The sequence below is a fragment of the Neolamprologus multifasciatus genome, chromosome 9, assembly GCF_963576455.1.
Source record: "Neolamprologus multifasciatus chromosome 9, fNeoMul1.2, whole genome shotgun sequence".
Lineage (NCBI taxonomy): Eukaryota > Metazoa > Chordata > Actinopteri > Cichliformes > Cichlidae > Neolamprologus > Neolamprologus multifasciatus.
The window spans coordinates 619882-630752 of record NC_140447.1 but is presented as its reverse complement, the minus strand read 5'-3'; the positions used below and the strand labels follow the sequence as shown (position 1 = coordinate 630752).

General features: G+C 42.1%; 1 long non-coding RNA gene across 1 annotated transcript in view; it reads right to left on the bottom strand.

Annotated features, from left to right (window-relative positions):
- The window catches only part of LOC146510733 (uncharacterized), a 32320-nt gene extending 25655 nt beyond the window's left edge, over nucleotides 1-6665 (bottom strand). The window contains exon 1 of the long non-coding RNA XR_014876227.1: nucleotides 5518-6665. This is a non-coding gene — a long non-coding RNA (uncharacterized LOC146510733). The remainder of the gene's footprint in view (nucleotides 1-5517) is intronic.
- Between the last annotated feature and the right edge of the window lie 4206 nt (nucleotides 6666-10871).

Below are 10871 nucleotides of genomic sequence, written 5' to 3'. Positions count from 1 at the left end.
ATTAAGCAATATAACAAACCACCACCCCTCCCTTTCTCCCTCCTAACAAATTGCACACACAACCCTCTTTCGTCCATTCATCCTGTTTCCTATTTCCTTTTTTCTTTTTTTAAGATTTGAAAGGAAACACATTAGAGAAAAGGCTCTACCTCCAACAGAAGGCAAAACTTTGTCGCTCTTCTAAGGATTCACATTTTATCTGCATCTCGGTTGCACTTTAAGAGACACAAATGCTTTTTGGATTCCATTTTTGAATTAGCTGACCACAAGCTATAACTATTAGTGCAATCAGAGCACTAATGGCTCTGTGATTCAGCTGTTTCCACATCTGTCTTTTCCCTTGTATTTCCAGAGCACCGCTTCATCCCAATATCCTGCAGGACCTCTAAAGCAGTTTGAAACTGCTTTCCAGGGAAACTTTCCGTCTCTTCAGCCAAAGAAACTGATGATCACTAAAAGATTTTTCTGAATAAGAGTCATCCATGGGAGTAAACATCTTTTTGAGCACTGTGGGCAGGTTAAATTGAGTTTAGGAGAATTTTGAACGCTGGGCACTTTATTTCCTCTATTCTGGTGAATATGCAAAGTGTAGCTTCTCAGTTTATGGTAGAAAACACACAATCAGATGGTAGTAACAGTTCATCACACGGCAAGCATTCAGTGTCACCTACTACTAGTCATTCTCAGCGTTTTTTCATTTAATATTATTGCTGCTAAAACAACACACACAGTTATTGTAACAGGGCCTTGGCATGAGGGCCGACACATTATCATCACCACATACATGATGAATGTATTTCATGCATTTGCTTCTGCCAGTCTTTATTTATACACATTCATGTGTTTCAGCTCCACTGAAAATATGTTAGGCTTAGTGTGTCTCGTTATCAAAATCCTAATGAAGTGAAATATAAGCCCGTACAATCTCAAACAGTATAAACAAACATTTTAAACATATTACAGATATACAAAGAAGGATGTTTGTCACAGCACAGTGGTGCAGTTGTTAGCAAAGCATACAATCGGTCCTTTCCAATAGAACACAGAAAGTAGAATATCTAGACGAATCTAACCAGCTAACCTCAAACATCAGTTATTCTTTGCGTATCTCTGGTGTCTTTTCACCACTGGTTTGTACACACATACAGAAAGACATTACTACAACATCTACTTCAAATGTATCATGTATCACAGCATCATCCTGTAGACCAGGGGTAGGCAACTCCAGGCCTCGAGTGCCAGTGTCCTGCAGGTTTTAGATCTCACCCTGGGTCAGCACACCTGAATCAAATGATTAGTTCATTCCCAGGCCTCTGGAGAACTTCATGACATGTTGAGGAGGAAATTTAGCCATTTGAATCAGCTGTGTTGGCTCAAGGACACATCTAAAACCTGCAGGACACCGGCACTCGAGGCCTGGAGTTGCCCACCCCTGCTGTAGACCAAGGATGATGCTATGATACATTATATTGAGACACACTATTCTAATCTGATATTACATTTTTAGCAAATTTATAGCAAATGAAACGAAGCACAAATTCAAAGCTTTTTTATTTTATTTTATTTTATTTTATTTTGTGGTTTGGCGCTATTTCTTAACTTAAAATGTCCTGTTGTAATTGGACATTTTAAGTTAAGAAACAGCGCCAAACAACAGCAACACTTCCTTTATATTGTGCTTTATATTGTAAAATCAAGACCCTACAAAAATACACAAAAACCCCCTAAGAGCAAGCAGTTTGGTGACAGTGAGAAGGAAAAACTTCTTTTTAAAAGAGAGAAACCTCCGACAGAATCAGGCTCTAGGACGGGGTGGCCATCTGCCATGGCCACTTGGCGATGAGCAAAGGAAGATGGGAGAAGAAGAGTGGTTATTTTCAATCACTCTAGTTTTAAAATTCAATTTAGATGCACAATTTGAATTAATATTTTAAGCCAGTTTAAGAGTTTTGTCACATAATCGCGTGCGCGTGTCAGTTAGATTTTAGCGTGCGCATGAGAAAGCCCAAGAGATCATATTTTGTCTCTTCAATGTGGCATTTCTTTAAAAGGTTTTGATGATACTTAATCAACCATTGGGTCACTTGACTTCATTAAGAGTATTGGAGGAGGCCACCTGTCATGGAGTTCATTATACTGTCAGGCTGAGTTGTTCAATGTTCTCTAAGGACATTTTGTACCAACTGAATAACTTTCCCCCCACTTTCAGTGTTTTCTCCAGTCCTAATATTTCAGCCTTTGTCTCCAGTATTTGATCGACCTCACCTTTAAATACTATCGGCACTTCTTCTCACACTTGTTTTGACTGTTGAATTTGCTTCTTTGTGTCTTTAACATATTTTCTCTCCTTCGACAGTGCTGTCTGACTTCATTCAGTTGTTGTCTTGCCTTTTCGTACTTTCTTTGCGAGTTCAATATATTTTGTCTCTTCTTTGAGTGCCTTTTTCACGTGGTTATCTGTTGTTGGTGGTGTTTTGAGACTGCTCTTCTCTGCGCTCTAACACAACTTGAGGATTTCTGATGAGGAGGAATCTGGGGTTGCCGCCTCTGTCTTAGCCTCCGCTAATTGTTTCCTCTGCTCATCCAGTTTCTTCTGCATTTCTTTTGTGCCCTTCACCACTTTCTGCTCTTCCAGGACTTAATTGATGAATGGTGTTGTAACAGCAGGATCATTCACACACACTGTTCTCCTGATTTGGGGGTTCTGGCAGTCTTGTGCAGACCTTTTTATATCCCGAGGGAGTTTACAGTAGTTATTGTGATAGCTGTTTTTAAACCGCCGGATGCTAACGTGGGCACGGCTCTCAGCCTCTTGCTCAACACCATAAATAAACAACAGCTTGCCCACCCCGATGGGGTTTTTATTGTCGCCGGCGACTTTAACAAAGCGTGCCTAAAGACTGTGCTTCCCAAATTTGTCCAGTTTGTGGACTTTGCTACAAGAGGAGAAAACACTTTGGACCATGTCTATTCAAACATCAGGCATGCTTTCAGAGCGACACCCCTCCCCCATCTGGCTGGATCTGACCACCTCTGCATGTCTCTCACCCCCACCTACACCCCCCTGCTGAGAAAAACAAAGCCCCAGACAAAGACAATAAAAACCTGGCCTGAAGGAGCCCTCTCTCAACTGCAGGACTGCTTCTCAACAACTGTATGGGATTTATTCTCCAGCCTCAACCTCCAGGAGTACACGGACACTGTACTCTCGTACATCAGGAACTGTGTTGACAATGTCACTGTCAACAAAAGGGTCAGGGTGTTTCCAAATCAAAAACCCTGGATGAATAGCGAAGTGCAATCCCTCCTAAAAAACCGTAACACCGCCTTCAAGTCAGGGGACAGGGCTGCGTATAGGGCGGCCAGGGCAGACCTGAGTAGAGGCATCAAGAAAGCCAAGGCTGCCTATAGGAGGAGGATTGAAGATCACTTTGTTGTTGATAACGACCCCAGAAAAATGTGGCAGGGGATCAATCACATTACCAACTGTAGAAGCAATAACCAGGCGACATCTAGGACTGATGCCTCGCTGGCTGAGGATCTAAACCGTTTCTTCGCCCGCTTTGAGACGACCAGGCCCTCAGCTGTTACACCACTTCCACCCTCCTCCAGCACCGGCACACTAACATTTGGAGAGCATCAAGTGAGGCGTGTTCTAAGGTCAGTGAATCCCAGGAAGGCGGCAGGTCCTGATGGAATACATGGAAAGGTTCTCAGAGCATGTGCTGACGAACTGACCGGAGTCTTCACTAAAATCTTCAACCTTTCCTTGTCATTAAACACCGTCCCACCCTGCCTCAAAACCTCAATCATCATCCCCATCGCTAAGAAGACGGCTTTGGACAGCCCAAATGACTACAGGCCTGTTGCACTTACGCCTGTAGTGATGAAGTGCTTTGAGAGACTGGTCTGTCAGCACATCAGGGCCGGTCTGCCTCCCACTCTGGACCCCCACCAATTTGCCTACAGGTCAAATCGATCCACCGAGGACGCCATCACCATAGCGCTCCACACTGCGCTGAGTCACCTGGAGCACCGAGGAAACTATGTGAGAATGCTCTTCCTGGACTTCAGCTCAGCATTCAATCACATCATCCCGGAGATCCTGGTCCAGAAACTGTCTAACCTGGGACTCTCCACCTCCATCTGTCTCTGGATCAAGGACTTCCTGACAAATAGACCACAGTCTGTCAGACTAGGCCCCCACCTGTCCAGCACCATCACACTCAGTACCGGGTCTCCACAAGGATGTGTTCTGAGTCCCCTCTTGTTTACGCTCTACACATCCGACTGCTCCCCTACCCATCTCTCAAACACCATCATAAAGTTCGCGGATGACACCACAGTGGTTGGACTCATCTCAAGGGGGGATGAGTCGGACTACAGAGATGAGGTTAACAGACTGACTGAGTAGTGTTCAGTTAATAACCTCCAACTGAACACCACGAAAACTAAAGAACTTATTTTGGACTTCACGAAGGGCAGAGCAGACCCGGGTACACTCCATGAGGTTTCTGGGCGTGCAGATCTCTGTTGATCTCTCCTGGACTGCAAATACCACGGCGGTGGTAAAAAAAGGCCCAGCAGCGTCTCCATTTTTTGAGAGTGCTCAGGAGGAACAACCTGGAGGAGAGGCTGCTGGTGACATTCTATAGAGCCACCATAGAGAGCATCCTAACGTACGGCATAACAACGTGGTATGCAGGGTGCTCAGTTGCAGACAGGAAAGTACTGCAGAGGGTCATCAACACAGCCAGAAGATCACTGGCTGCTCTCTGCCCAGTCTGGAGGCCATTGCAAACTCCCGATACCTCAGCAGAGCTGGCAATATCATTAAGGACTACTCTCACCCCAGTAATCGACAGTTTGAACTGTTACCGTCAGGCCGACGGTACAGGTCACATAAAACCAGGACAAACAGATTCAGGGATAGCTTCTTTCCCAGAGCTATCACCGTAGTAAATAAGCACAAAACAATTGAGCCTGCTTAACTATACCATACTTGCCACTGTCACTATATTATGCTGCTATTCATACTATCATTATATGAATGTTGCTATTCTGTATATATCGTACTTATTATTGTTTGAGTACTTCGGTTGTTTTATTGTACTTTTTATATTTTATATTTATATTTATTATTGCATTTTGCACCAAGGGAGTGGCACTCCAATTTTGTTGTACCTTGTACAATGACAATAAAGGCTATTCATTCATTCATTCAATTCTCCTGCTCCAGATTCCCTCTCTGTGTTTTCTCATTCCACATAGTTTGTTTCAGAGAGGCCTCATGTTTCTGAAGCTGTGCGAGCTCGGCAGACAGACTGTCCTTCTCCCATTTCAGGATCAGGATTTCGCTGTCCCTCTGCTGAAGCTGCTCTTTCAGACGGTTCATCTCAAAGTTGCTGGTCTTTTCCTGATCTGAACAAGTCTGATCCCCTTATTCTTTGGTGGCGCTGCTCGTTTGCACTTTGTGTGACACTGTTTCGTCAGTGAGTTCTCCAGCTTGGATCTCACATTGGTCCAGCTTGGTGCACATCAGTGAAATTCAGGCCATCAGCTGTTTGATTTGCTGTCTGGCTGTCTTTGCATCCTGTTTCAATAGTTGATTTTCACACAGTGTTTAGGCAGGCTGTCCTAACATGAATAAGGTCATCCAGTGTACTTTTTGGCAGAGTGCACACAAATTTAGTTTTCTCTGAAGCTGAGCGAGCTCTGCAGACAGACTGTCCTTCTCCACATACGGCAAAGAATGACGGCCCTTTGGTGGCCCAGATCAGGTTTGCCAGATGTGGCCCACACATGGGCCAGCACAAGGCTAGTTGCAGACACACTGGTGGTCCTGTGCTGGCCCATGTGTGGGCCACATCTGGCAAACCTGATCTGGGCCACCAAAGGGCCGTCATTCTTTGCCGTATGTGGGCCACGTGTAAGCTGTGTGCAGCCACGGGCCAGTTGTAGACACATTGCTGGCCCTGTGCTGGCCCAGAACAGTTTCAGCTCTGGCCCCAGATGTCAGCCTAATGTGCACCTTAATCAAGCCATGTAATAACAACATGTGTCAGAAATTGCAAAACAAACATAAGAAAACTCTGTTCAGACAGTGAATGGACTGACTCTTATATAACCCTGTTCTAGTCTGACATATTACTCAAAGTGCTCTATACAACATGCCACATTCATCCAATCACATACTTTGTCTAAATTGAGTACTTCCTAACTACATTCATACACATTCACACTCTTGACATGCAGACCAGGGATCGAACCACTAACCTTCCGATCAGTAGGTGACCTGCTCCACCTCCTGAGCTACAGCCACCCACTGGTAACAATGAGTAAACCGTCACTAGGTTTTGGATAAAGTGTACACTCACAAACCTGTCAAACCTGCATTTGAAACGTTGGCTACCATAGCAGTACAGTATTGCAACATGCCATTTGGATCTTCTAACTAAAATACGAAAATAGGAACATAAACAGTGCCATCATTGCCAGACCTGGTCCACATCTGGCTGCCATACACTCTGCCATGACACCAGTCAGTCAGAAGTGCCAGCTTGATGCCGGATCCAGGCCAGACCTGTTTTCTATGAGCCTGGGCCACATACACCAAACCACAATCGAGCCAGATATGGCATGCCATCACATAAACAGTGCCATCAGTGCCACCTGGCCCATATCCTGATGACATACGTCTTATCATGCCAGAAGTCAGCCAGCTGTGCCGGTTTGACACCAGATCCGGGCCAGACCTCCTTGCTATGTGGGCTATTTATTTAAATGTTTTATGATTCATCCCTTTTCTACATTTACCCTAAAACCATTTTCACACAAAAGTGGTAGAAAACCTTTATTTTCCACATTCTCTTCACTGCCATCAGCCTCTTTCACCTCTTCTTGCTGACTATTTGCTACACAGACCCTCTGCAAGACTGATGCACACAGGACTTTATCACCCTTTTTACCTTCTGCCCACAGAGAGGAGGTTCAGGTCAGTTCAAACACACACTAACAGAATCCAAAGCTGGACAGACCCTCATTAAAGAGTCAGACTTACAGCTTCACACAACTGTGGGTCAATATGAACGTGTCACGCAGGTGTACGAGGTGGGAACGCTGAGATTTTCCGTCTGTCCCTGTGGCTTACGTATAAGGCAGGAAGGAGAATAGTTAAAGCAAGCAGGTGAACTGATCTATAAATGTTTGTGACACACGGTTAGTTCTAACTGCGCTGATTTTTAAAATAAAATAAAAAAGCAAAACAAAACGTATGTCTTCGTTTTTTTTCTGCTTGATATTGAAATGAGCTTCTGTGTTTAGAAAAGAGTGCCATTTTTGTAAGTCAACCTTAAAATTAACCACACCTATAAAAGCTATTTGCTGTTTTAATAACGTTAAATTGCCACTATGAGCTCATGTTGTCTTAGATCTTTAGACCTGCTGTTGCATCCTTCCTTTGGGTCCTTGGGTGTCTTTATCTGGGCATCACTTTTTGCTATGACACCCAGACAATCAGACAAAAAAGCCACAGTATTCAATTCAATTCAATTCAATTCAATTCAATTCGATACGATACGATACGATACGATACGATTCGATTCGATTCGATTCGATTCAATTCTATTCAATTCGATTCATCCGTGACCTACATGTAAAGGAGAGATGTATCCAGAAGAGAAGTTAAGCCAGCACCCCTGACTCAGATCAAAAATGAAAAAATGATGACAAGCAAATAATTACCCCTGGTCCTGAAACTTACGGCCGGTTTCTACACTGACTGATATGATGCTCAGTGTCTATCGCTCCCTCCTTTTAAAACCCGTCAGTTTTAATTCAGATATGTCCCTCTGAGGGTGAACACAATCTCCAGCAGGTCTGAGCTAAGGAAACAAAGTACATTAACATAATTATAAGGTAATGATGTTATCTTATATTGAGCATCTGGCTGCCCACGCTAAACTGTGACTATCACCAGGTAACCTGGGAGTGTTTCCTCAACAGCAGTAAGTGCGAAAGAACTGACAGACTGAGCAGGATGTATGCAGGTCAACTCCAGATTGGACGAGCTGATGGGTGGAGTTGTGGGGAAAATGTCGGTTTGCGGTCTATGTTACAGAAAGACAAAGGTATAAAACCAGGCAGAAGGCTTTTTTATTAAAAATTAAAATAATTAATTGCTGTATGAAAATAATATTGATAAGAAGGTTATATGCATTTCCAGGAGCTGGAGCAGGCAACTTTTTTTTCTTTGCTGTGATGGACCGAGTTGAAAAACAGGAGGAGTCCCAGGAATTATTAGAAAAATATAGTTTTCATTTATTTAACCCCCAAAAATTATATTTACAAAAGTAATAAATGTTGAGCTCATAAAAGAGGTCAAAGAAACAAAACTGAACTCAGGCAAAGACTGCAAAGACTGCAAACTTAACAAACCAAATGACTGCCCAAACAAACATAACTGACATACAAGGGTATATATAATGGCTGATCAGACCATTGTGACACATGAGGGGTAACAAACAAAACACAATCATAAATCAAATGATGCAGTACAATCTAGTTTGTTAATAAACTAAACACTAAAGAAGAAAAACAAAAAACCCCATTAAACCCTAAACTCAAATATTTAATTAAATACAAATACTTTGTTTTTAAATTAAAGAAAACACACATTCTCCCCTTCAGCAGGAAGTGGTGGTGTGGTCCAATTATCCCTCTTTGCATTTAATTGTTTCAAACCCTGGCTACCATTTTTTGTCCAGCAACTCCCAGGGATGATGGCAGGTAAGAAATAAAAAGACAAAGTCAAAAGTCAGTTAGTCAAAAATCAAAGAAATGAAGTGGTATGAATACATAAGTAAACTAAATGTGCGCACTTACAAATAGAACAAATGTATCCAAACCAGTCAATAAAGTTATTGGAAACTAAAGTGTGTTACTGTGTTCAAATGAAGAAACGAAAATACAAGAGTTACCGACTTTAGAGTGTGGCCACGGGTTTGGCCATCACATTTGCAAAGGTCTTTAATCTTGAAAACTGCATGACACACTGGCAGACAGAAAAGGTTCGATTAAATGGTGATTCTAAATTGCCCATAGGTGTGAGTATGAATGGTTGTCAGTCTCTATGTATTAGCCCTGTCCTGTCCAGCGTGCGCCCCGCCTCTTGCCCTATAGTAGCTGGACAGGCTCCAACCCTGAATTGGAAGAGAATGCACGGATGGACACCAAACAGTAATTACACCTCTATTTACAGCATTCATTTGAATTACTCTAGAAAAGAGAGCTACCATCTGTCACTATAATAATTAATTAGAATCAGAATGTCAGTATGTGATCTTAAAAAACAAAACAAAAAACAGGAAGTTTATCCTGGTTTATCAGGTAAATTACAGACTTACCTCATGGCACCGTGACAGCGTCACACACTCAAGATATTTTTCTCTGCTGTGTTTACTATGACCGCTGGAGGGTGCTGTTGTTGTGTTAAAATAGGTGATGCTGACTCATAACTCATGTAAGCATAATTTCTGCCTACACCCTTTTTGTCTGAAATACAGTTTTTCTATTTTAATGTGCCTTGTTTTGCTATGACCAGAACAAAATAAAAAAAATGAAGGAGTGAATGAATATTACTAAAACTAACAACAATAAGCTTTATTGAGCTTCACTTCACAATAAATGTACAATGTCTAATAAATAATTTTTCCCAACACCAACATATTTCAAATTTATGCTTCATGAAATATTTGCATGTTATTAAAATGTCAATAAACTGCGGAGGAATAGACGGTACTACACAGGCCAGTCACTCTATTTGTAGACTCGGAGATTTCCAGGGAGGTCCACGTCAAGTTTCGCCTCGGGGTTTTAGAGGGTGTTGTGGTTACAGTGTAGCTATGGTGTAAATTTCCCACTAAAGCATTAGTCCCCACTCACACTAAGTTGCAGTGTCCAAATTACTCTGTACTTAATTTTTCACTTCAGTGAATACAATTACTACCATAAAAAAGGGAAATAAAATACTTTGGGAGACTCTTGCTTTTCTTCTTCTGATGTTTAGCTGATAGATTAAAACGATCATAACAAGTGACACTTCTGATCAGAACCAATCACACCAAGAGACAACATTTCTAAAGTAACCCGTATTGGCCGATGTAATAAAAGCTGTTATAGAGACGGCTTTCACAGCCCAGGGACCACAAATACTAACATTTACAGCTTTATCTATTTGACCAATACTACACTAAACAACAACAAAATACATATTATTTTAATTTCTGGGACATTGATCAAGTTTTTGTAAATATTTTGAGGTGACCTTTAAAACCTTTATCTCACATTCAAATTTAAAAAGGTGGTTTAATTGGACTGGAACATGTAATGGTGGTGATGAGAGATCTGGCTTTCTCTCTTCTAGGTCTTTTGATATTTAACTTAGGTTCTGCACCCTCTGAATTGGTCCCGCTGTGCTTTCCCAAACTGACATTCCAGTCTTTTATGGTGCTCACTTTGGGTCTGTAGTTGTCCATCTTTAAGTGCAAACTGTTTTTCAACCTTGGTGCCCTGTTTTGGAACCATGGGACATGGCTTTGCCTGTCTGTCTGCCTTAAATTTATATATTTCTGCAATGTTTTTGATCCACTTTCTCTTCTTTCTCATATGCAGAGCATTCAGAGCACAATGCATCTCATGAGAATGTTGGAACAATAAAGACCTCTGGCCACTGACAATGATGCTTTGGTGAATCTGTGTTAGACTGTAATACTGTATCGTTTATACTGGTTGAACTCTAGCTACTTTAATATTGGCTTGGACAGCAGGTCCTCTAAAGGCCTGATGAATGTTTCTGTTACACTCGAATGTTT